The 23496-nt window shown below is 41.6% G+C and overlaps 1 non-coding gene and 2 pseudogenes across 1 annotated transcript; all 3 read left to right on the forward strand.

The window, feature by feature from the left end:
• The window catches only part of LOC117462446 (contactin-associated protein-like 4), a 119285-nt pseudogene extending 118665 nt beyond the window's left edge, over window positions 1–620 (forward strand).
• A 2484-nt stretch (window positions 621–3104) lies between these two features.
• On the forward strand, window positions 3105–3187 carry trnal-uaa (transfer RNA leucine (anticodon UAA)). The gene has a single exon. It is a non-coding gene; the product is annotated as a tRNA-Leu (tRNA).
• A 5102-nt stretch (window positions 3188–8289) lies between these two features.
• Window positions 8290–16252, forward strand: LOC117462812 (beta-1,3-galactosyltransferase 5-like; annotated as a pseudogene).
• The last annotated feature ends 7244 nt before the right edge of the window (window positions 16253–23496 follow it).

The following is a 23496-nucleotide window of genomic DNA, read 5'->3' on the forward strand; positions in this document are numbered from 1 at the left end:
GATCAAACACACAACTTACTGTGATCATAACTCAGATGGTGGTGTGTGCTCAAACAAAATGAATGTGAAGACACTCTTACAGAGCTCAGGATTTTAAAAACAATCTCATGGTCTGTGGGATAAAACTTAAAGCACAATGAAGTTAAAAAGTGAATCGTTTGATATCTCAGTTTATTACATCTTAAAATGTCCCTCTTCCCTGCAGGGGTCATAGCGGTGGTGATCTTCGTGATTGTGAGCATCCTGGCGATAACGGCCAGATTCCTCTACCGGAGAAAAGAGACGTACCGGAACCAGGAAGTGAAGGGGGTCAAACAGGAAGACAGCCAGGACTTTCCATTTCAATAACCAAACCGACCCCCAGAACGTCTCCTCTGAAAACCCAAAGGAGTATTTCATCTGACTCAGAGACACTTAGAGACAGATTTGTGCGTCTGTTGCTTTACTGTAAATTGTGAATATACTGATAAACTAAAACAGGCAACATGTTGGACTTGTTGATGTTGATAGGCCTTGTTTCAACTGTAATATTTAAAAATGTTAATTTCATGTCTTTGTAGCGATCTCTGGCTAATGTCACAATTAAATAATGAAGGTCTCAGTACTGGTATCCTCTTGTGGTCGGGTGAGGATGAGGTTGCCTTAGAGGGAGATGGGGTACTCGTATGTAAAAGACTTGAACTTGGCAGGATGTTGTTTTATATCAGACAGTATTTATTTGTTTGTGGTCATCCACTAACCCTCCAAGGAATGTCTTCAACCTCCAACACTTGACTTCTTCCACAATCGTGCAGTTTTTGTTTCCCCCTCTTTAAAGGATTAAGCTTTCACGTGTGTAAGGTCTTGGTGGGAAAATAAGTGAGTGAATATTAAAGTAAAGGTGCTTCAGTTTGGTGAATTTCCTCTCACCATATTCCAAACATGAGTCAGCATTTATGAGCCGAGTCTTTGATGTACCACGCTTTAAAATGTCATTTTAATTAATATCAATTTATGTTACAAAAACAAAGTAACAAAAGACTAAATGAAGTGAAAGCCTCAAAAGGATTTACATCAAGTTCCCTTTGCTTTTCCCCACTCTTCCCTGCTGTCTGCCGCCTGCTGGGGAGCGGTCCTCCTCCCCGCTCTCTGGATGCCTCTGAAGCTTGTAACGCTAACAGACTCTATAGCTCTGTCCCCCCGCACACAGAGACATGTGTTTTCTGACATGCTAATCGGCTGCGCTCTGACAGCTGGAATCGTGACTGGATACAAAGATAATCCAATAGACAGTGTCAGGCTGACATGAACACGATGAAAACAGCCTGATATGTACACTTCAAAATGGAGCACCCCCCCCCCATGTGTTAATTCAACTCATGTGTAAAGAGACACTGACAGAGGGAGGAAGAGGAGCGGCTGCTCATCAAACCCACCTCTGTCTGAGACCCAAAGCACAGATGGGCTTTTAACGACAGAAGTTGGTAATCGTGTTTTTTTCTCCACCAAACAACGCGTGCTGATGCCATCTCTGTTGCATACCATGTTTCTGCACTCAGTAACACATCTTCTGATAGCAGTTCGGCAGGTATAGAAGTGAAGAAACCATGTGAAAGTGAAGCTATTGGGTGTGTCTCTAGAGGGCAAACAAATGACCAGATCATGCCTCTTAAAAGAAAAGGAAAGCGGAGCATTGGTCACACTCACTTTTTTAGGATTCTCCAATCAAGTTATTCAATAAATACAAAAATGATGTCTGGTTGTTTGGATCGGCGAATGTGCCCCTGGACAACTACGATACTTGTTGGACATTTCATTTTCATTTCATCAGGTTTGCTGACAGTACTTTGGATTCCTCTGGTGAGTTTGTAGTGGATGGATCTCAATGTCACTAAATAAGGTATTTGTACTTCTTTTGGTGAATAACAGTAATGTAAGTGAGTTTGATGACATGCCGTGAAACAGACACAAACCTGTTTTAATAAAACATGTTTTCAGAATCTGGGTTGGCTTTTAATTTAGCATGTTCTTCAAACTACTCTCTGTTCTCTCTCCAGATGTTGCAGAGCATCAGCATGTCCTCAGACGACTGACACACACCTGCACCAAATGCTGGGCACACACACATTTCATTTATGAGGCCTAAATGCAAAGATGAAGGTAATTTAAAGATTTAATCTTCTTTCTCTTTTTTCATAGAGAACAATGCATGATATGAATATAGCACGGTGACACCGCAGGGATTTTTAAACATTTACTGCGGTAATAATTTGGATGAATAATCTCACATTCCCCCTTTGATAAAAGTAATTTAAAGATTAAGATCAGCTTTCTAAATATGTTTGAAGCGAAATGAACAGAATAATGATTAAATTCAACACTATAGCACACAGCCGGAGCTTTTGTTGGAATATGAATGTGTGACATTAAAATTATAATAGCATGATATGTATTCCAGACGTGTGGTCGTTGTTCAACTAGAAGGTTGTGGGTTCGATCCCAACCCGTACCGTCAGTGTGTCCTTGGGCAAGATACTGAACCTTGAGTTGCTCCCGAAGGCCAACGGGGGGGGTGTGTGTGTGTGTGTGTGTGTGTGTGTGTGTGTGTGGTGTGTTGTGTGTGTGTGTGTGTGTAATGATAAATAATGGTGTTTTTAAGAAACATAAGTAAAGGGGGAAGCACCAGTTACAACACATATACCAATCACAATAGAAAACTCCAACAGAACCCCGTTCCCATCTTCATCAACATGCATAGTCGAAAGTCAAAATATATTGTTCTCATACTGCCTGTGCTGCAGCACCTCTTTTCACCCTCTGTCTGAAACCAGAGTCCAGTCTGCTCTGATTGGTTAGCTCTGTTGTGATTGTTCAACCGCTTAAAGATGTCATGCCCCCTTAGCCAATCACGTACAATGTGTTGGAGCGCTAGCCAGTAGAAACGCAAGTGTTACGTAGTGATGTCACTATGTTCTGGAAGTAAACAAAGGAGACGTTTCAGGCAGGAGGGGGAGTGTGTGGGAGAGATACTCTGCAGACAATTACCAGATAAAACCCATATAACGCACGACACGAAAGGGAAAACCACAGAAGATTTGAACTATATATAAAAGCTAACAGGAGTAACCAGGATGGCCGAGTGGTTAAGGCGTTGGACTTAAGATCCAATGGGCATCAGCCCTCGTGGGTTCAAACCCCACTCCTGGTAAATTAAAGTCTTATTGAAATGAATTAGGGCAGATTGCATAATGGCAGCAGAGGTAGTAGATAAGCAACACTCGTTCGATCTCTTAAGGAAATTATCAGCACATTAGCTTACGTAATTCCCCCGTGGTATTACACACACACACACACACACACACACACACACACACACACACACACACACACATATCCTTGCAGAGGAATAAGCTGTTCTGAGGAATGGCAGTGAGTCCATTTGCCGACTGATTTTACAGTGCAACATATCTGAGCGGTATTGCAGCGAGAGAGCATAAGGATCATTCTCTTTCTCTTTCTACTGGAAAACAGGCCTTTTGGGTGGGTGTGTGTGTGTGTGTGTGTGTGTGTGTGTGTGGTGTGTGTGTGTGTGTGTGTGTGTGTGTGTGTGTGTGTGTGTGTGTGTGTGTGTGTGTGTGTGTGTGTGTGTGTGTGTGTGTGTGTGTGTGTGTGTGTGTGTGTGTGTGTGTGTGTGTGTGTGTGTGTGTGTGTGTGTGTGTGGCCTACTCTACTTGTGGGGACCTAAATCTGTTTACATAGTCACGTGTGGGGACTCGCCTCCCTCATGGGGACAAAATGGAGGTCCCCATGAGGGGGATCGTTAATTTTAGGGTGAAGACTTGGTTAGGATTAGGCATGTGTTGGTTGTGGTTATGGTTAGGATAAGTCTCCAGGAAATGCATGTAAGTCAATGTAATGTCCCCTGAAGTGATGTGAACATGATATAGCTCACCATTAAATGACGGATATACCAGATATATAAGCAGATTAAAACACACAAATAAATCCCAGACGCCAAACTCACACCAACCTCATCACAATGTAACCATCTTCTCTCCCTTTTCAATCCTGTGAAACTATGCTGCACATTTTCCTTTTTATTAGTGTAATTGTTTGGCATAAATAAAAGTGCAGTGAAGCCACTTTCCTCCCACTTTTGAGAAACTTGGAAAAAGGGAGTGTCTGGGTAATGTCGATGGTTTATTAGGGCTGAGGCCACTTCTAAGAACACTTGGCTGTCAGGTAGAAAATAACAAGTGTTACCACAAACTGACACTTGAGGCAGCCAACTATTCGTGCCAATTTGGGAAATATGTGCTGCTAAAGTAATGTCTATTTTCATTCTGGAGGAATCATTACTGCCATCCGGGGCATGCAGTCTGAGTGGACACAACGACTTCTGAGAAATATAACACAACATCTCGCAATCCATTCGCGCAGCTTGGAGGCAAGAGAAATGTCTCGGAGTAATGAATTAAACATACAAAAATATATATTAGTGCTTCCCGGGGAAACATGAATAATGTATTTTGCAAATGGATCCATTTAAAACAGATAGCTTTTTCCTGCTGGTTTGTGTTCACGCCGAGCTGACAGTTCAATTCTCCCACTGGGCAGATTTGGCCCGGTTGAAATGAGGGTTTTAAAAAAAGCATTCCCATCTCCGCAGGATATATAAATATAACATGTGTAAAGAAAATGTTGAGGTGAGTGAACGTGTTTTCCCCAGATTAAAAACGGTCAGTCACGTTGAGCCAGCGGTTTATTCTTAATGACAGACATCTCACAAAAAGACAGCCAAGGCGAAATATTGCTGACGCAATATGTTGAGGTGAAAGTGATGGATGCAATTTAATTATCAACATCAGGTGGAGTTTGTTCTCTCAATATGAGGCTTTCGGACAGCATTCTCAATCCTGGAGCGATGCGATAACAAGGACATGAAGTGGTGACTAATGCCCCTCAATATCTCCATGGATTCATACGGTGTACTTTTTAGTTAAATGTGCGCTCTCTCTTATTACTACCACGACATTCTTGCTATTCAAACCATTTATTTAAACCCAAACATGTGTGTGATGTTGTACTTAAGTAAAAGTAGAAGTTACAGAGTATTTCTTCTACTTTGACTTAAAAAATGATGAATATTTATAAAAACGGGAACAATGAATGACTGAATATTAATGGTTTGGGTTACATGTCGGTGAATAATTAGCCCTTAATAGCGTGCATATTAATTGGCAAGTTAACTGATGGCAGGAAAGAGTGGTGAAGATTTAACAACATGTTGTTTAGTGTTTTCAGCGTGGGAGAGGCAGGAGACATTATTACGGCTGATGCCACTAAGTGGGACTTGCAGACGAGAGGAAAATAAAAGGTTTGGAGATGAGGAAGGATGAGAAATAAAAGCAGGAGAAAGGCACTCAAGGTAAAACAATTGTACATCTCACTGACGTATCTCTGCATCCATTTCTCCTCCACTTTCCACATGTTTCTCCAATGTGTGGACATTTTGTTTCACGCCCAAGAAATCAAATGTCAAGTTCAAGAGTTCATACATGCACTTGTCTTTGTTGCACTCCTGTCTTTCTTTTTCTGGCTATTCCACACTGCTCCCTGGGCGCCGTTCAAAATGCTCCTAACACTAGGATGGGTCAGATGCAGAGAAACAATTTCCCCACGAGGGATTACCGTACTTTTCGGACTATAAACCGCGACTTTTTTCCCCATTTTCTTTGTACCGCTAACGGCCACTAGGGAACCTCCTAAATCTATGGATTTTACAGGTAAAATTAACCACCTTTAACGCTATGGGCTCTAGGACCGGTCCGCGCCCGCCACCTTTAAGCGGCGGGCTCCAGCAGAAAAAGCTGGAGGCCGGAAAAGAGAGAGACAGGTAGCGCGCTAAAGTAAAAGTGGAACCGAGAGACAGAACGAGAGACAGACAGACGGACAATTTAGCTGCTGCGGCTCATATGCAGGTGCGCTTTATAGTCCGAAAAGTACGGTAATAAAAGTCCATTTTACCTTATCTTATAACATCCTCTCAGGGATTTATTCTGACTAAAATCCTTTCACAATTAATATTAATAAATATACTTTTGAATGTTGTTGTTATCTGTAATTTGGTCCTTGATCGTGTTTATTTGACATATAGTCTACAGATTTGTATCTTTCACTTTCAACATTTTTCTATTTTGAGATGTTTCTATTTTGTTTGTTTGTTTCCTATTCTTCTTTTCTTGCAATGTCTTTTTTTAACATGCTGCTGTGGCGACAACAAAAATCCCAATTTGGGATCAATAAAGTTAATATTATATTTATGATCTGACTTGAGCAGTTTGGAGACGGATCACAACATCTCCGAGGCTTTCTCTCAGGGTCGACGGGCGAGCTGTTGGTGGGCACAGGGAGGAGGAGATAAAAGCTGAGTTTGGGAAGTTGAGGAGAAGCTCTGCCGCCGACTGTCAGAGACACTGATTGGTTTTGCTGCCCGAGGTGGAAAACAGAGGGAGCGGTCTGCAGGTGATTGACAGTTTAAGGGTAAACGACGGAGCTCAGGGGGCCGGGAGGAGGGGGAGAAACGGGGGAGACGGTTGTTTGCAGAGGTCGGGCTGGGATCAGGATTGGAGGTCAGCGCGTGGATCTGCAGCCACTTTTATTTTCTCTCATGAACCCAAGCTACTTAAAGTGAGTTTGAATGAAATCATCTCGTGAAGAGTCATTTAGAAATGGTGGTTAAAAGATCTGTCGGGGATATGTGCGTGAGAAAGATAATCCAATGTCTTCAATGTTTCGTTTATGCGAGTGATTGAGAAATGTGCACCACTTAGAAAGCAGGTTGGATGATTTTGCTTTACTTTGTATGTGCATTTCCTCACCTTACTACGCCTAGACTGTAAAGAAAATGTTACCTCTGTCACAGGTGTGTGTAAAAAGTAAATTGACTAATCTACTCTCTTAATTCCTCGAGGTTTATTGCGCCAAATTACATTTCGTATAACCTTGAATGAAGTTCCAAGGTCCTTGTGCACCACAGGCTGTTCCTTCGCGTTCCTCAGAGAGCGGCTCACTCTCGTTTCTCTCCATCAGTCATGTAAGGGACGATGACATCGGGGACTAGATTCACTGACACTGATGAGTGAAGAGGGACCGGGCCGACGCCTGGAGCGGGACGTAAAGGTCAGAAGACAGATGTAGCCCAAGGCTGAGGAAAGTTTGATGGAGTCGTAGAAAAGCCACAGAACCTCCAAGACACTTCTCAACAAGCTATTGGAATGACCTTCAGCAGCTCTGATGGCTTTTACTCTTCCTCCAGGTTTGACCCACAGAAGGTCTCTCTCATATTCCTGTTTTAATCTAGAGTGAAGTCTGGTCTCCAAGTTTCATCAGTTTTACTTATATGTTCAACTCACAGGATCCCAGTGCTGTGAATTGACACATGTTGAATATACCAACCCTGTCTCCTAAAAATCACGTTCCCACAGAACTAAACTGCATTCTCAATTACGTTTAGCTGGAAACGTATTTTCTCCCACGTTAAGATTGTTATGAACGTATCTTAAATACGTTTATTTTCTACATATCTTTGCCATTTATTGTCTTGCTTATAATAATGATAAGTCATTTATTACAGGCCCGGTTCCAGAACAAAATGACTCAGGGTGCATCTGAGATAAGATTAGAGAGGGTGCAGTGGTAAAGTGCTATTTTGTTTAAATTGACCAAATAAATGCAGCAGAATATTATTTAACCACAATTACAATTTATTTTATTTCAACTATATTCTTCTTCTTATTCTTCTTCTTATTATATATGTAATATTTTTGACTTTTCATTTTTTTGACTTTTCATTTTTATTTATTTTTCACTTTCCTTTTTCAAATGAGGGTGCATAACGACTCAACTGAGGGTGCAATGCACCCTTATGCACCCCCGTAGAATCGGGCCAATATCATTTTAGAGCACACATTTGAAATCGAGAATCGGGCTCGATATATGGTTAAATTAAAATCAGTAGGCGAGGCTGTAATTTCGCCAGCTGTTACTCTCATGAGCGAGGCAGACAATAATAGTTTTAACATGCCAAAAAGCTGCTGTGTCGTTTATTGCACCTCAAACATTAAAACAAATCCAGAGTTACGTGTTTCTGTACTTCCTCTAAGAAGAAAGGACAGTAACAGAAGATCTCTGTGGCTTCAGGCTTGATCGCCGTTCAAATGACAGCGTTGGACTCAGCTGGGGGGCTGCAACCCAGGTGTGGGCGGGGCAGGCGAAGAACCAGGAGGTGACGCGGAGAGGAGTCTCGATTACCCGGATGTCAGCTCCGCAGGACGGCCACCGGAGAACCGGAGCAGGTTCACAGAGACGAGGAAACACGCTTACAGGTGAGAGAAAGTGGAGAGAGAGGAGCGGTGTTGGAGCTGGTCGGACGGGTTGCATGGAGCAGCACCCTCAGCCTGAAGCAAGAAGCGCTTCCTCTATCTAACTGCTTCAGCTAACCCGTGGTTCATTTCACCGCAAGATATTTAACTAACAACACTAATAAGTAGAAGAAAAGTGTTTAGAAATAGGTGAACTATTATATTTTTACAGTCTAGAGTAAATAAGAGTACTTCTCCCACTGGTGTATACATTTACTGTTTAAGGTCGTACTTTAACCTGTTCACATCTCTCACTTCCTCAGTTCACCCCGTGAACTCATTGGTTCATTTCATCACCGTCACCAGTGGCGTTTTTATATGTACAAAAGTGGTGGGGCACAACAAACTTAGATGTCTATATATATACGTTTCTGCAGTGACGTGCAGTGAGGTTCATGGCTGGTGAGGCACTGGCACTGACTAGTCTTCAGGTTTACAAATATTATATTTTGACCTAAATCAAAATATAATATTATTTTCAAAAGCCTCTTTAGTCTGATGCTTCGATTAATTTTAAACCGACAGTTCAACAAAAGGATACCCAACAAATGTAATTTTATCATTTAAATGTTGAATTGTTCTCTCTTAGTAAGATCCCGTTTTCAATAAAATGGTGCATGGTCTTACCTTGACTTGAAGATGAAGTCCATTTGCCTATCCTTCTGGACAAAAATCTCTATTACTTTTTTGTAAAAGTCCTCCTTATCTTCTTGTAGTTTCAAAAGTCCATCATAAATCTAATCGATAGATTTATGATTCGAAAATGATAAAAGTAGGGTAGACATGTAGATATTATTGGGCTGAACAAAACGTGCATTTATCAAACAGGTAGGCTACGTTTCCCACAGATCTTATTTGGAGCTATTTTCTAAAATCCTATGGAGAAATCTCATTGCTTTTTTGTCGAGGCAAACAATGCACAGTTTACACACTACACTTTTCGCGGCACACGTACTTACAGCCAATCAGCTCTGAAATATGTGAGATGACGTATGGTGGGGATGGCAGCTCAGTGCCCCGATGGTCATTATTTTTTTGCCACACACATTAAATTCAAAAATATTCTTGAGCATGCGCAGTGTAGTTTTTACAGTCACCATTGACTTAGACCAGGGGTCTGCAACCTTTTTGACCAAAAGAGCCATTTTGCTCCTTTTTCCAAAACATTTTTTTGTCTGGAGCCGCAAAACATATTTCATAGTTTTTTATTGTTATATCAGACAAAAACTACAGTTTTTTTGCATTTATTATGCTATTTATTACATGATATAAAACTGTTAACCTCTAATAAGAAACAAAGAACACTTATAAGGAGAATTAAAAATAATACACAGGCCTACTTTAAAATAAATTAAACACAGCACTTGGGAGTCCTCTGCACATTTGAAGGAAAAAAAATATTATTAAAATGGGCCCACTTTGAAATAAATAAAACATATATCTGCACCCTAAAAAGAGTTAAAGGTAGGGTAGGAGAAACCAGCTCGAGTGCGCTAGAATTTGAAAATACACAACCGGAAAAAATATGCCTCTTCCTTCAGACTTTCTTACAGAGTCCCTCCTCCAACACACACGAACGCGCACATGACCAATGAGGGCACGAGATAAATTGGTGCACAGATGGAAGGCTGACAGGCAGGCAGGCCATCCAGTTATTTAGCCGGGCCGAGGCAGATGATTGGTCGTGCTTTTTACAGTGCTACGGCTTCCACAGATTAATTTTTGTATGTATTTATTGTCAAAGCATTTAATATATTCATTGCTATCGGGACGTTAAGAGCATTCCATGGAATATAACAAAAAGTGTTTTCTGAAATAAATTACATACCCCATTGAATTATGACTGACGATCGTCAGCTGGCTTCCTCTCCCTCGTAAAGGCTGCAGCACCGTTGACAACTTCTCTCTACATATCAGACATCCCGGTAAACCAGCATCGTTTGCTGTGAAAGCATACAACTCTGTCCACGCAGAATTAAATCCTGTGTTCCTCCGGTACTTTTCTTTGATGTATCCATAGTTCGCTCATCGAGCCGGGGGTCAGGTTATTCGCCTCCAAGAAAAGGCGCTCGCGCGGGACCGAAGCAGGATGTGACGCATATTTTAGTTGACCTAATTAAAACCGTTTTGTTTTTTATTTATGTGTCACAGTATCACCTCAAAATACAAGATACGAAACATTTTCAACCATGCAACAAAATATAAATAGTCCTACAAATACTTTTATTTTATTTCCTTCTATTTTTGTCTAAACTCAAGGGAGCCAGAGCAGAGGGCTTAAAGGGCCGCCCGGGGGCCGCGGGTTGCCGACCCCTGACTTAGACAGTGAGAGGGAGGGGCATGATCGGGTTTTGTCCCACATGGCTCTAAACAGCTCAATAGGCACACACTGTAGACACTAATTAGAAGAACACAGACTAAAACAGTAATGCACAGACGAATCAGATGATTAAACATGATCTTAAAATATATTTTATATTTTTTTAATACATTTTTTTGTAATCATTATTTTTAATACTTTCTGCTGACACTAGGTGGGGATGTGCCTAATGACCAGTCGCCACTGACCGTCACTACAGATATTCAACTTAGAACACCGATAAGCAGGGAGGGTTACTTTAAAAAAGTAATTGTTACAATAACTAGTCAAATAGTAATACCTCACCTGACTGGCAGAGAACCCACTGCCCCCCTCCCTATATTGTGTGGTAGTGTTACCACTGACAGGTCTCTCTTGAAAATGAGACCTTGTGTCTCGATGAGATTTTACACCTGTATAAATAAAGGCTAAATAACAAAATACATATATATGGTGGTATTTTAATACGTAGGGTGGTATATAAATACACGTGGTGGTATATAAATACACAGGGTGGTATAAATACACAGGGTGGTATATGAATACATATGGTGGTCAGGGTTTCCGTTAGCCGGTAATTACCGGTTTTTAGCTGGTAAAATTTATAAAAAAACCGGTCAATTCAAAACCTGACGGTCAAAATGTCTGGTAATAATTAGGGAGGCTCCGATCGATCGGCCGCCGGTCATTATCGTCGATATTCACTCTTAATAGTTTGATCGGTGCTCTCTATAAAGGCCGATCAGGAGAGCTGGATCTGATCGATATGGACATAAACGCGAGTGAAGTTTAACCGGGCGAGAGAGAGAGAGAGATCAGATCAGCTGCTGAGTCTGACCGAGACACGCAGCTCTGCATGATCACCTGAAGCCCCGCCCTCTGTTTAGTGAGCTGCTTGAGAAACTGACGGGCTGTCAGGAGGGAGAGGGGAAAAGAGAGTCTCCGTTTCTCCCGTGTTATTATTCAAAGTTGATGTAAACTTCTGAATAATGTACGTTATCTACTACAAGTAGTTTATTTGAATGTAATAATTATGTTGTTTGTTGTTTGTGGAATCATTTATTGAAAAAATGAATCTGAATTTTTCGATTACGATTATAAACTGAAGCAATATAAAAATGAGCCCCGTGAACTGAGTTTTAAACTGGAGCATATCTGCTCATAGTCCGGTAATTACCTGCTAAACGGAAACTCTGCTACACAACTATTATTATTATTATGAAATATGACCGGTAAGTTTCAAATTTGTCCGGTAAAATAAATTCTGCCCGGACATTTGACCGGCGAGAAAAATGCTAGCGGAAACCCTGATGGTGGTATATAAATACATATGGTGGTATTTAAATATACATTGTGCAGAGTTGGGTGTAACGCGTTACTGTAATAATATTACTTTGTCGGTAACGGAGTAGTGTAATGCGCTACTTTTATAATCCAGTAATCACACTACAGTTACTAACATTGCCCCCGACACGCGTTACTTCGTTACTTTCTAAAATCAGTCATAATCAAACCTCAACAAACACCTGCAAAGAACACATGCTAAGGTGAAGCTAACGCACAGCTATTTGTTGTTTGTTTATATCACGTGGTCTGTTCTTCTTCTCTGTTTTCTGGTTGTTGCCTGTTTTGAATGACGAATACACACTACTGCCGCCTGCTGGTAAGGAGAGTTATTGCCACTCACGCATGCGCAGTTCGTACGTGCTCGGCTGAAGTCTTTGCGGTGTCTGGTTCCAGTGCAACACGTGGCCAACACGCAGGAGAACACGCCGACGCAATGGGCTGGCTGGTGGGCAGTGGGCAGTATTTCGCTGACGTTGTCCGTGTCAACAGGAGTTAGTCCGCACACACACAAGACCGAATTATGGCAGAAGCAAAAAAGCCCAAATATATCATTTTCACTCCGAGTGGGAGGATGATCATTTGTATCTATTCCAAATTCAAAGTCCATCTGTCTCATCTGCAATGCGAGCGTGGCTTTATCGAAGAAGGGTAATTTAGGAGCGGCATTTCAAAACAGTGCACAAACGCTATGAGAAGGAATTCCCTCCTAATTCTGCCCTACGCTCCAAAAGGGGGGAGGGGCCCTGAAAGGACAGCTAAATGTACAGCAGTCCATTTTCACCAGGCCCAACAACAAGAGCAAGGTTGCTACCAGAGCATCTTATCGTGTCAGTCACGTTCTTGCGAAACACATGAAGTCTTTCAAAGATGGCGAAGTTGTGAAGAAGCATTCCTGGAGGGCTGCCGACGCGCTTTTGGGGACAGTAAACAACAACAATAACAGTAGCATTTCAACAGGTTTTTGATATAATAAAAACTCAAGTTAGATACCGTTATTAATCAGCTGTAAGTTTGAGTTTGTTTGAACTTATTCATTATACTTATTGTACAAAATGGTATAAGAATGCAAACCTAAATTGATTATAGTCTATTATCAATTCAGGTTAAGAAACTAGTGTTGCTTGCATCCTATTAAAGGCATTTCTTTTTATAATCTACTAAATGCAACAAAAAAAGGGATTGATTCTATTAATTTGGTCTTTTTTATTGCACTTTGGCAGCAGATTCCTGTGTAGCTTCAGATCTGAGTTGTCTTATTAGTAAGCCCTAATTTATACTTTTGTAGCAACACTATTTGTATATAATGGCAAAGAAAGGGTTCAGCGTCTTTTCTTTTTCCTGTGTCACATGTGCAGCACTGTTCAATGTTTCTTGAAAACATTACCCACTGTAGTGACGTGTGAATAAACTCCAACTCTGTACCAACAACACTGTTGTGTAACTTCAGTTACGTACTTGTATGTGTGTAGATTAGAAAGAGGTAAGATAAAGGATCTGCAGTATTTTATGAGGTATTAATCGTACAAAGGTCAGTTTTATACAAGTAGAAGTGTGTATTTACCTGGCAGTAGGCTGTCAGTAATGGCTACGCCTCTCTATTTGGACTGGTAGATCTCGGCTGACTGGCAACTTTAAAAGTAGCTCTCGGTTCAAAAAAGGTTGTTAGAGCCCAGCGCCCACCTATAGCCCTCTTCAGGCAGGTCCCTCCCCATCCTGTTCTGGATGCGTCGTGAACACTGTGATGTAGCTGGAGAAGGGAGAGGAGTGCTTAGGGGCCGTCTACAAACTGCAACGGGGTTTTGCGATATATCTTCGCTAAACATTTTTTTTTTTTTTCAAATAATTTTTTTTTTCTTCCTCCATGTCCCCTAGGGGGCTCCGTACATTTCAGAATATATATGATATGTTTTATAATGATTGATTAAAGTGTTCTCAAAGCTGGTAAAGGTGCAGCTAGTTTGAATGACTTTGTAGACTGCAGGGCAGCTTGTGGATTTACTCCAGGTGGAACTAAAGTCTGATTTAACACTTGGTTATATTCACATCATTCATCCACATCTGTAAAGTAACTAAAGGTGTTAAATAACATGTAGTGGAGTAGAAGTACACAATGTACCTCTGAACTGTAGTGGAGTAGAAGTATCAAGTAGCATACAATGGAAATACTCAAGTCAAGTACCTCTAAGTGTACTTAAGTTCAGTTACTTCAGTACATGTACTTAGTTCCTTTACACCTCTGGTATTGAACTTATAGCAGTGTCCTCCCTAATCAAAGAAAGAGACAGAGCCGTTTCTCTCAATGAATCCAGTCATGGAGCCGTCACGCTGACTATTTTTTGGGAGGGATTATATTCCATATCACGGCCAGAGACCCTGCAGGTGACCAGGGTAGAACTGTTCCAACAGATCTCCCTATTAACACAATCATGCTTTATATTACAAGTTTACTCTTGAAGCTTTGCATTATTGATAGCTGTATGGAAAGAGCAAACTTCGATTAAACTTCACTGTACGAAAAGGTTTTTACTCTGAGTTAAAGGGTTATCTTTTGATGCGCTAAATAGGATTTGGAAGTGCCGTTTAAATTCTGACTTCATAATATTACATTACATGTTACATGTTAGACGCTTTTATCCAAAGCGACTAACATACTCAATACTGTGGGCAATCCCCACAGGAGCCATTTGGGGTGAAGTGTCTCAGGGACACAACGACATGCTGACTGCAGTGGGGTTTCAACTTGTGCTCCCTTGATCCGAACACCAACGCTCTATCCACTGCGCCACACGCCTCCCATACATATATATATATTGAACTAAAATGAGTCAAAGCATGATGTGTTTTGTGTGGCTGTCTGAACAGAGGAACGTGCTGCTATCTGTCATAATGTGAGTCTCTTCTCTTTGTAGTTTTAATGGAGAGCAGCAGCAGACACTTTGTATACATCTTCATCTGCATGATGGGAGCAGTGACAATACTCTTCGTCTATCTGGACCCAGACTGGGGCTTTGAGAGCAGAGACATACCAGCACCAGCACCAGCACCAGCACCAGCATCACCGGCAGCAACAGCATGGAAGGATCCCGGGCCGTATTACGTGGCCTACCCAGGAAACTACAAATTCATCATGGACGACACCCCGACGTGTAAAACTAGGACTCCTTTCCTGCTCCTGGTGGTCCCGGTGGCCCCCGGGGGCGTGGCAACTCGTGACACCATCCGGAGGACGTGGGGAAGTGAGAAACTGGTTCTGGGTCAGCGGGTCGAGACTCTCTTCATACTGGGCCTACCTTCAGAGCTGATGCCAAGCAGCAGCAGGAGAAGCTCCAACAGGAAAACCTGCAGCACCAGGACCTGATCCAGAGTAACTTCAAGGACAGCTACCACAATCTGACCATCAAGACGATAATGACACTGGAGTGGTTGGTTGCGCGCTGCGACAAGCTGTCCTACGTCATGAAGATTGACGCCGATATGTTGCTGCACGTCCAGAATTTGGTTAAACTGTTACTGGATCCCAGCAACGGCCAAACAGAACTACATGACAGGTTTGGTGTGGTGGCACAGCCCGGTCTTGAGAAATCCGTTCAACAAGTTCTACATGCCGAGATATGTGATTGCTGAGCTGGAGTACCCGCCGTATCCTCTGGGCATGGCCTACGTCATGTCCCTGGACCTGCCTGCCAAGATCCTGGCTGCCACCCCTCACATTAAACCCATCTTCATCGAGGACGCCTACCTGGGTATGTGCCTGAAACACCATGGCCTTTCTCCCACCAACGCTCCTGAAAACACCATGTTCATGGTGGACCCCAGGCATCCTCTGAGCGACTGCAGCCTCTCCAGAGTGATCGCTGCGTCCACCACCAGCATCCCACAGATGACCAGTTACTGGGAGAGGAGCAAGGGGGCTAAATGTTGAACTCTTCAGGTTTTAAAACTCTGAATAGTTTTTAGTTTTTAGACAGATGTTTTTTAAAGTGGGTTGGTCTTCCTGGGTTGGTCCTCCGTGGCACGAGGATGCCTTAAAAAACTCATATTTTTTTCTGAGCGCTAAAAACCCTTCACATTTCTTTCAGAAAAGCACTTGTGTCACTGTCGAGCAAGGGTCGGCAACAGGCGGACCGCGGTCCGGATCCGGACCCAGACGCCGACCTATACGGACCCCGGAGCTATAATCAATACATTAATAGGGGGATTTTTTCGGCGCCTCCCGCTTTTTAATGCTGATTTGGGTGACTTGTGTAATTCGTGGAGAAACCGAAGAGTTTTCGTTTTTGGGGGTGGGGGGGTGGGGGGGGGGGGGGAGTCCGTCCGTCCGTCAGTCTGACTGACGACAACTTCTCACTTCAAAAAGAAGAAGAAATCTAGACGCAAAAATAATTAAACAAGCGAGTACCTGTTTTTCCTGGCCAAGGACAGGTTCCCTGAAACACAACACGAGCGTAACGTGTCTTCACGTGGTATATGTCTCGTCTGAAAGGAGTGCTGACAGAGAGCACCGGAACGCCGCTCCAGCCCGTAAAATATTGCAATACCCATAAGCAGAGCTCCCATAAGGATCCGTACACATGCCGCAGTGTTTGCGTGGCTGTGTCTTTTAGTTGTAAGCACAGTGGCGATCTGTTGTTATTAGCATCTGGTTAGCTAGCTATGCTAAACGAATTTAAATAGCTTTTCTACAACCAGGTGGAAGAGAGCTCTCTCCTGAGAGCCTCAAATAACCTCAGCTCAGTGAGGTTAAGGCACACCTTGATATGATCAATATAGTTATTAATGAGACTAAATGAAAAAACAGGTATAACATACTATATGACAGCAACAACAAAATTGTTAAAAATAACAAGAATAGAGTTTAAAATGGGAGTGATTGTAAAATATCCAAAAAGGAAAATATGCTTACAGTTCTGTTTCATATGGGTGTTGAGAGATGTATCCATAGATCTCCTAATGTTGCTCTCAAAGTGCACCAGATTGATGCTTTTAACTTCAATATTTAAAACAAAATCTTCCCGGGGGAGCTTGCCCCCGGACCCCCCCTAAAGGAGGTTATGTCCCCCCCCCCCACTTAAATCATGTTCACATGGATAGGAACTAAATACATGTACACACATCTTGTGTCCATATCTTTCTGTTTGGTGGTCATGCCACACCGTGCACAGTGCATGCACGAGTCATGGTGAGATAGTCTGGATTCAGAGGTTGCTTTTTCTTTGCACAGCAGTGAAAGAAAGGCCAAATGAATGGGCTGTGATTTTAGTTTTTTTAAGCAGAGTTGAGTTCAATAATGTGTACGACCCGCGGAGGATGTTATAAAAATTGAAAGGAAAAAAGGTTCCCCTCCCCTGCTGTAAATAATAATAAAATCCCTTTATTTATTAACTTAACATCTCGGTCTCCTATTGAATCTGAGTATATTATAAAGAAGAACCAGTTAATTGAAGCATTATAGCACAGGCCTTTGTCAGATGGTATATTACGCTGGTTTTTTTCTGCTTCGAAAAGATCTCTCTTTTTTCCACCATACCTGTGTTTGCATCACTGTAACCAATGAAGCACCTGCATGTGTGTGAAATGGCCCTGACACCATTTCAGCCCAGATTTACAAACTCCTGGCAGGACAAGCTCGAGCTCAATTCTCGCACTGAATTAAACAAAGTGAGTGCGGACTTGCAATATAAGAGGGAAAGAAAGAGAGACTTTTAAACTGTTCAATTGTTATGATGTTGTAAAGACTGATATTGTTCTATAATCGGCTGAAACTGTTAAGTCATGATGTGAAACGGTTAACAAAGAAAAAGGGGACTCTCAAGCTGCTGCTGACTACACTTTATTTATTTATCTAAAATTAAGCACTTTTAAGATGCACATAGTTTCAAAAGCTATTTATTTATTTTCTCTATTTTATTTGTAAATGCAGCCCGAGAGGAACATTACACATATCCACAGTATTTACTGTATATCTGTATAATTCAAATGTTAATTGACAATAAATATTGTTGTTTTTTTATTGTACTTTCTTTAATTTGATTGGCAGTCAGTTGTTGATTACATGCAGACAGTTGATAAAACTACAGGTCACTTCACTATATATATCAATCAATTCATGAAGCAAGTAGACCTATTTGATGTTCCGGACCTTTGCAATGGGAGATTTTTCTCTAACTGGACCTCGTTGAATTTTAGTTGAAGACCCCTGCTGTAGAGGATGGAGCTTGATGTGGACTATCATAACAAATACCTTAGAGCCTGTTTGTTGAAGCACGTCCGATGGCCGTCCAAGAAAGCACTGTTAAAAAAGCAAAACACAAAAATACCATTGATGCACTTCTAGTTATAGAAGAAAAGTAACTATATTTTAATTAAAAAAAGTCTGTAAGGTTATTTAGCCTCATCCGCTGTTGTTGGATGTATTTATGCTGCCGATGCACAACATGTTCCATAATGACTTCTAACCAGGGGCGGCGGGTACTGTAGGCTAGGGAAGGCTAAGCCTTCCCAAATATGTGTGTCACTGCATCCTAGTAAAATAAAAATATAATGTATAATGTTTATCTTTGACATAAGCGCTGTGAGGGTGGAGTGTGTGAGGAGGTGTGTCACATCACCTGTGCCCTGTGCACTACGAAGCCAGTTAAACAGACCCTGGATATATTTGAGTTATCTTAACTAACCCTAACAAACGATTTAAATTAAACGACGCTGGTTATCAACTCGGTAAATCAAGCCAGGGTTTCTCTCTCCAGCTGAGAGCGCATTCACGTGAAAGGGGCGGGGTTAGCTACATTTGACCAATCACAAACAGGGGCAAGTGTACAGCGTCATACTTCATTAATGAAAAGTAAACTAATATTAGACAAATATTAACTTCAAACATCCATGACTTAAACATATAATCCAGGATACAAGCCACATGGTTGCACCTGCAAGGTGAATACATAACAACTAGTTAAAAAATGAATAAACTACAGAGTGTTTGAAAGCGTACAACAGTTTTATGATATCACTGCCCCATCTAAGACACGAGTGGATCTGACTTTAATTACATTTGAGTTGAGTGTTTCGTCAACCTAATGTGTTGCTTAAAATAATACGTCTGCATACAGTAGGCCTATGTGACACTGTGAGTGTTGCACGGCCAGATACGGCTCGAGAAGCTGACTCAGATAAGGAAATATTATTTATATAATCGATGATCTGATGGATGATGTGATATCAGTCTGATATGAATGATAAGTGCGACACGTCGGCGTCTTCTCTGCATAGGCTACGGCAATTTAAACTGTATTTCCTTTATCCTGTAATATGACTTTATAGATTTAAACTCCGCACACTGAGCTCTGATTGGTCAGCAGGCGGTGCTTTCACGGAGTTGATCTCTTTTGTATACACGGGCAGCGTCAGGTAAAAAAAGTTATTTAGCCTTCCCAAACCTGAGCCTCACGCGCCGCTCTAGGTACCATGGCCGTTTCTCAATCGCGAGGATGCTGGCTTGGTAGTCGCGTACTTCCAAGTCACTTCCTTCAGAAACGAAGCAAGTATACTTCCAAGCCACGGCTACGGAAAACGAAGAAGAATGGAACAGGCTAACAAGTGTGCCACTCTCTCTAACGGTTTCAACATAAACTGTACCAAAGATAAATACCTCATGATGTCTATCTCATTATGAACTTGCTTTACTTTCACGGAACACATTTTTCGTGATAACAAACAAATGTAAAATATTTACCAACACATGTTCTACGCTACTACATACTTACATTTAAATGTGTGCTGCGTCGGTTCAGCCATTCTCCGCAAGGGTTTTTGAAATTGGTCTGTGCGCAAAGCATTGTGGGGATTTTAAGGACACGAAGTCTACCCATGTGCAACCTCGAAATTTCCCCCAAACCAAGGGGCCTCGGTGGAATTCCATGTATGCTGGAGATTGGAACAGTCCTTCGGTGGCACTCGATGACGTAGCATCCTTGAAATATTGGCTTGAAAGCCAAAATCCTCGCGATTGAGAAACGGCCCATATGTATTTCTTTAAATCTGACCCAGCCTCCACATAGATCTGGTTCTTGGTTCCAGTTCAGCAGTGCTCTGGTTCCTAATACGAACCAGTGTTGCTCATGGAAACAATGAAAGGACTGGAGAGCTATCGGGCACTGGCTCTGAACTGACCCTGGAACTGCTTTGGTGGAAAAGGGTACTATAAATAGGAACAGATTCACCAATAACTGCAATAATCCTCAGGTGGATAATATCCTCACTCTCTCATGGAGGGTTCAATCACATGGGACACTTTATTCAAATCAGTCAGACCTTTATTCCTGATATAAAGAGCACATATTTACGTGTTGTCCGCTTGGCAAACCTCCTCGGGCCCACATGTGACATTAGAGAGGACTGCAGACAGAGAACAGAGTTCAACAGAGCAGGGCTCTGCGCTGGGCCCTAAGTTGGGCATCTCTGAACCCGGCATTACAGCGCCACCTTGGAGGAGAATGGAGGTAATGATATTACACTTGAGTAACTACAGGCAGAATTTAAGATAGGGCAACAACAGACATGTTTTAATATCACATTTAACTTAGAGGATCCCTTTCTTTGGGAACCCCCAGACCAGCTTACCTGAGACTCTGCATCCACTCAGGTCTCGAAAAGTAGTTGCATGCAGGATCCTTCCAGGTATCCATCACTGTGCCACAGACTTTTGTAGACATTTCCTAGTAAAGGATTAAACAGAATATATTTGTATGTATATTATTTATTTAGGGACATTGCACACTAAGAACCATTTCTGTAAATGTGCCAGAGTTAGCCAAGAGGCTCTTTTACAGCTGTAGTCCCTGGACAGATGTTTTAACCTTAAAAACACATTTAAAATAACAAGTAAATACAATCAGTAAAAACAAAGGTAACCTCAATACTGTAACAAGGAATGAAAGTGTTCTATAGATGCCACTTTTGATATATTTCCTCCGATGTTAGGACATGAAGCAGGGGCGGACTGGCCATCGGGAATACCGGGAGTTTCCCCGGTGGGCCGGTGCTGTGTGTGGGCCGGAGGGGCAACAAAAAAAAAAAAGTTTCTAAAAAAAAATTCTTTTTTTTTTGCCTAAATCCTACCAGCCCACATTTGTAAGTGTTCCGGCCCAGCCCAGTGGGGTGTGGCCAGGGTTGGGTTGTAACGGAATACATGTAACAGCGTTACGTAATCAGAATACAAAAATCAAGTAACTGTATTCAGCTCGTGTTACATTTGAAAAACGAGTAATCTGATTACAGTTACTTTCGTAAACCTGAAGTGAATACATTTTGGATTACTTATTGGAATTATTGGTGGAAAGATTTCCTCACAACATGTAATATTCATTACTAAAGGTACAGCCTTGTCTGGTTTCTTGCTCAAGAGCACCACGGCAGGGCAGGAGGTGAACTGGGACCTCTCCAAGTAGAAGTCCACACTCCAAATAGGTCTGGTCGGGGACTTGAACCGGCGACCCTATGGCTCACAGTCCAAGCCCCTACTGACTGCCATAGATTTAGTCCCTAATGATGCATTTAACTTCGACATTTAAAAAAAATCTTCCCGGGGGAGCATGCCCCCGGACCCCCCTAGAGGAGGTGAGGTCCATCACCTGCCCACACCCCCTGTTAAATTGTCTCACCCACATTGAGGATGCTTCGTACGTCGCCCATGTTTTATTCCATGTGTCAAGTCAGGCAAATTGGGTCCAAATGTTATTGCATCAATGATCTGTTAACATTAAAATAACTAAATATATGCCGTAACTATTTTTGCTCTAGGCAACTCAAGGGCTCAGGTAATGTGATTACTATATGAATAATTGTCCAAAATAACATTAAAGGCATAGGGTTTTTTGTTAAGTAACATACTTTCGTCGCCGGCCGGTGTTATGCCGTAGGTTGAAGCCTTGCCGTGGATTGAAGCCCTGTTCGCGGGGACGCGCAAAGGTGACGTAATCGCCTGTGTTGAGTGTTCGCCGTATTTTCACCCTTATCAAAGCTTTTTTCTCTCTTTTGAGTGATATATCAGATTAAACAGCAAACGGCTGAATACATAATGTGCATACAATTGCGAGGAGGCTCGTTTAAGGACAGGTTTTTCAGATCTGTCACAATCTTCGTATTGGAATAAACTTACGTTTTTGAGTGTATAGTACCACTCTGTTATCTCAGTGAGGTTCATGGCTGGTGAGGCACTGGCACTGACTAGTCTTCAGGTTACAAATATTATATTTTGACCTAAATCAAAATATAATATTATTTTCAAAAGCCTCTTTAGTCTGATGCTTCGATTAATTTTAAACCGACAGTTCAACAAAAGGATACCAACAAATGTAATTTTATCATTTAAATGTTGAATTGTTCTCTCTTAGTAAGATCCCGTTTTCAATAAAATGGTGCATGGTCTTACTGACTTGAAGATGAAGTCCATTTGATCCTTTGGACAAAAATCTCTATTACTTTTTTGTAAAAGTCCTCCTTATTTCTTGTAGTTTCAAAAGTCCATCATAAATCTAATCGATAGATTTATGATTCGAAAATGATAAAAGTAGGGTAGACATGTAGATATTATTGGGCTGAACAAAACGTGCATTATCAAACAGGTAGGCTACGTTTCCCACAGATCTTATTTGGAGCTATTTTCTAAAATCCTATGGAGAAATCTCATTGCTTTTTGTCGAGGCAAACAATGCACATTTACACACTACACTTTTCGCGGCACACGTACTTACAGCCAATCAGCTCTGAATATGTGAGATGACGTATGGTGGGATGGCACTCATGCCCCGATGGTCATTATTTTTTTGCCACACACATTAAATAAAAATATTCTGAGCATGCGCAGTGTAGTTTTTACAGTCACCATTGACTTCAGACCAGGGGTCTGCAACCTTTTTGACCAAAAGAGCCATTTGCTCCTTTTCCAAAACATTTTTTTGTCTGGAGCCGCAAAACATATTTCATAGTTTTTTATTGTTATATCAGACAAAAACTACAGTTTTTTTGCATTTATTATGCTATTTATTACATGATATAAACTGTTAACCTCTAATAAGAAACAAAGAACACTTATAAGGAGAATTAAAAATAATACACAGGCCTACTTTAAAATAAATTAAACACAGCACTTGGGAGTCCTCTGCACATTTGAAGGAAAAAAAATATTATTAAAATGGGCCCACTTTGAAATAAATAAAACATATATCTGCACCCTAAAAGAGTTAAGGTAGGGTAGGAGAAACCAGCTCGAGTGCGCTAGAATTTGAAAATACACAACCGGAAAAAATATGCCTCTTCCTTCAGACTTTCTTACAGAGTCCCTCCTCCAACACACACGAACGCGCACATGACCAATGAGGGCACGAGATAAAT

This window comes from Pseudochaenichthys georgianus, chromosome 17 (assembly GCF_902827115.2).
Source record: "Pseudochaenichthys georgianus chromosome 17, fPseGeo1.2, whole genome shotgun sequence".
NCBI classification, from domain to species: domain Eukaryota; kingdom Metazoa; phylum Chordata; class Actinopteri; order Perciformes; family Channichthyidae; genus Pseudochaenichthys; species Pseudochaenichthys georgianus.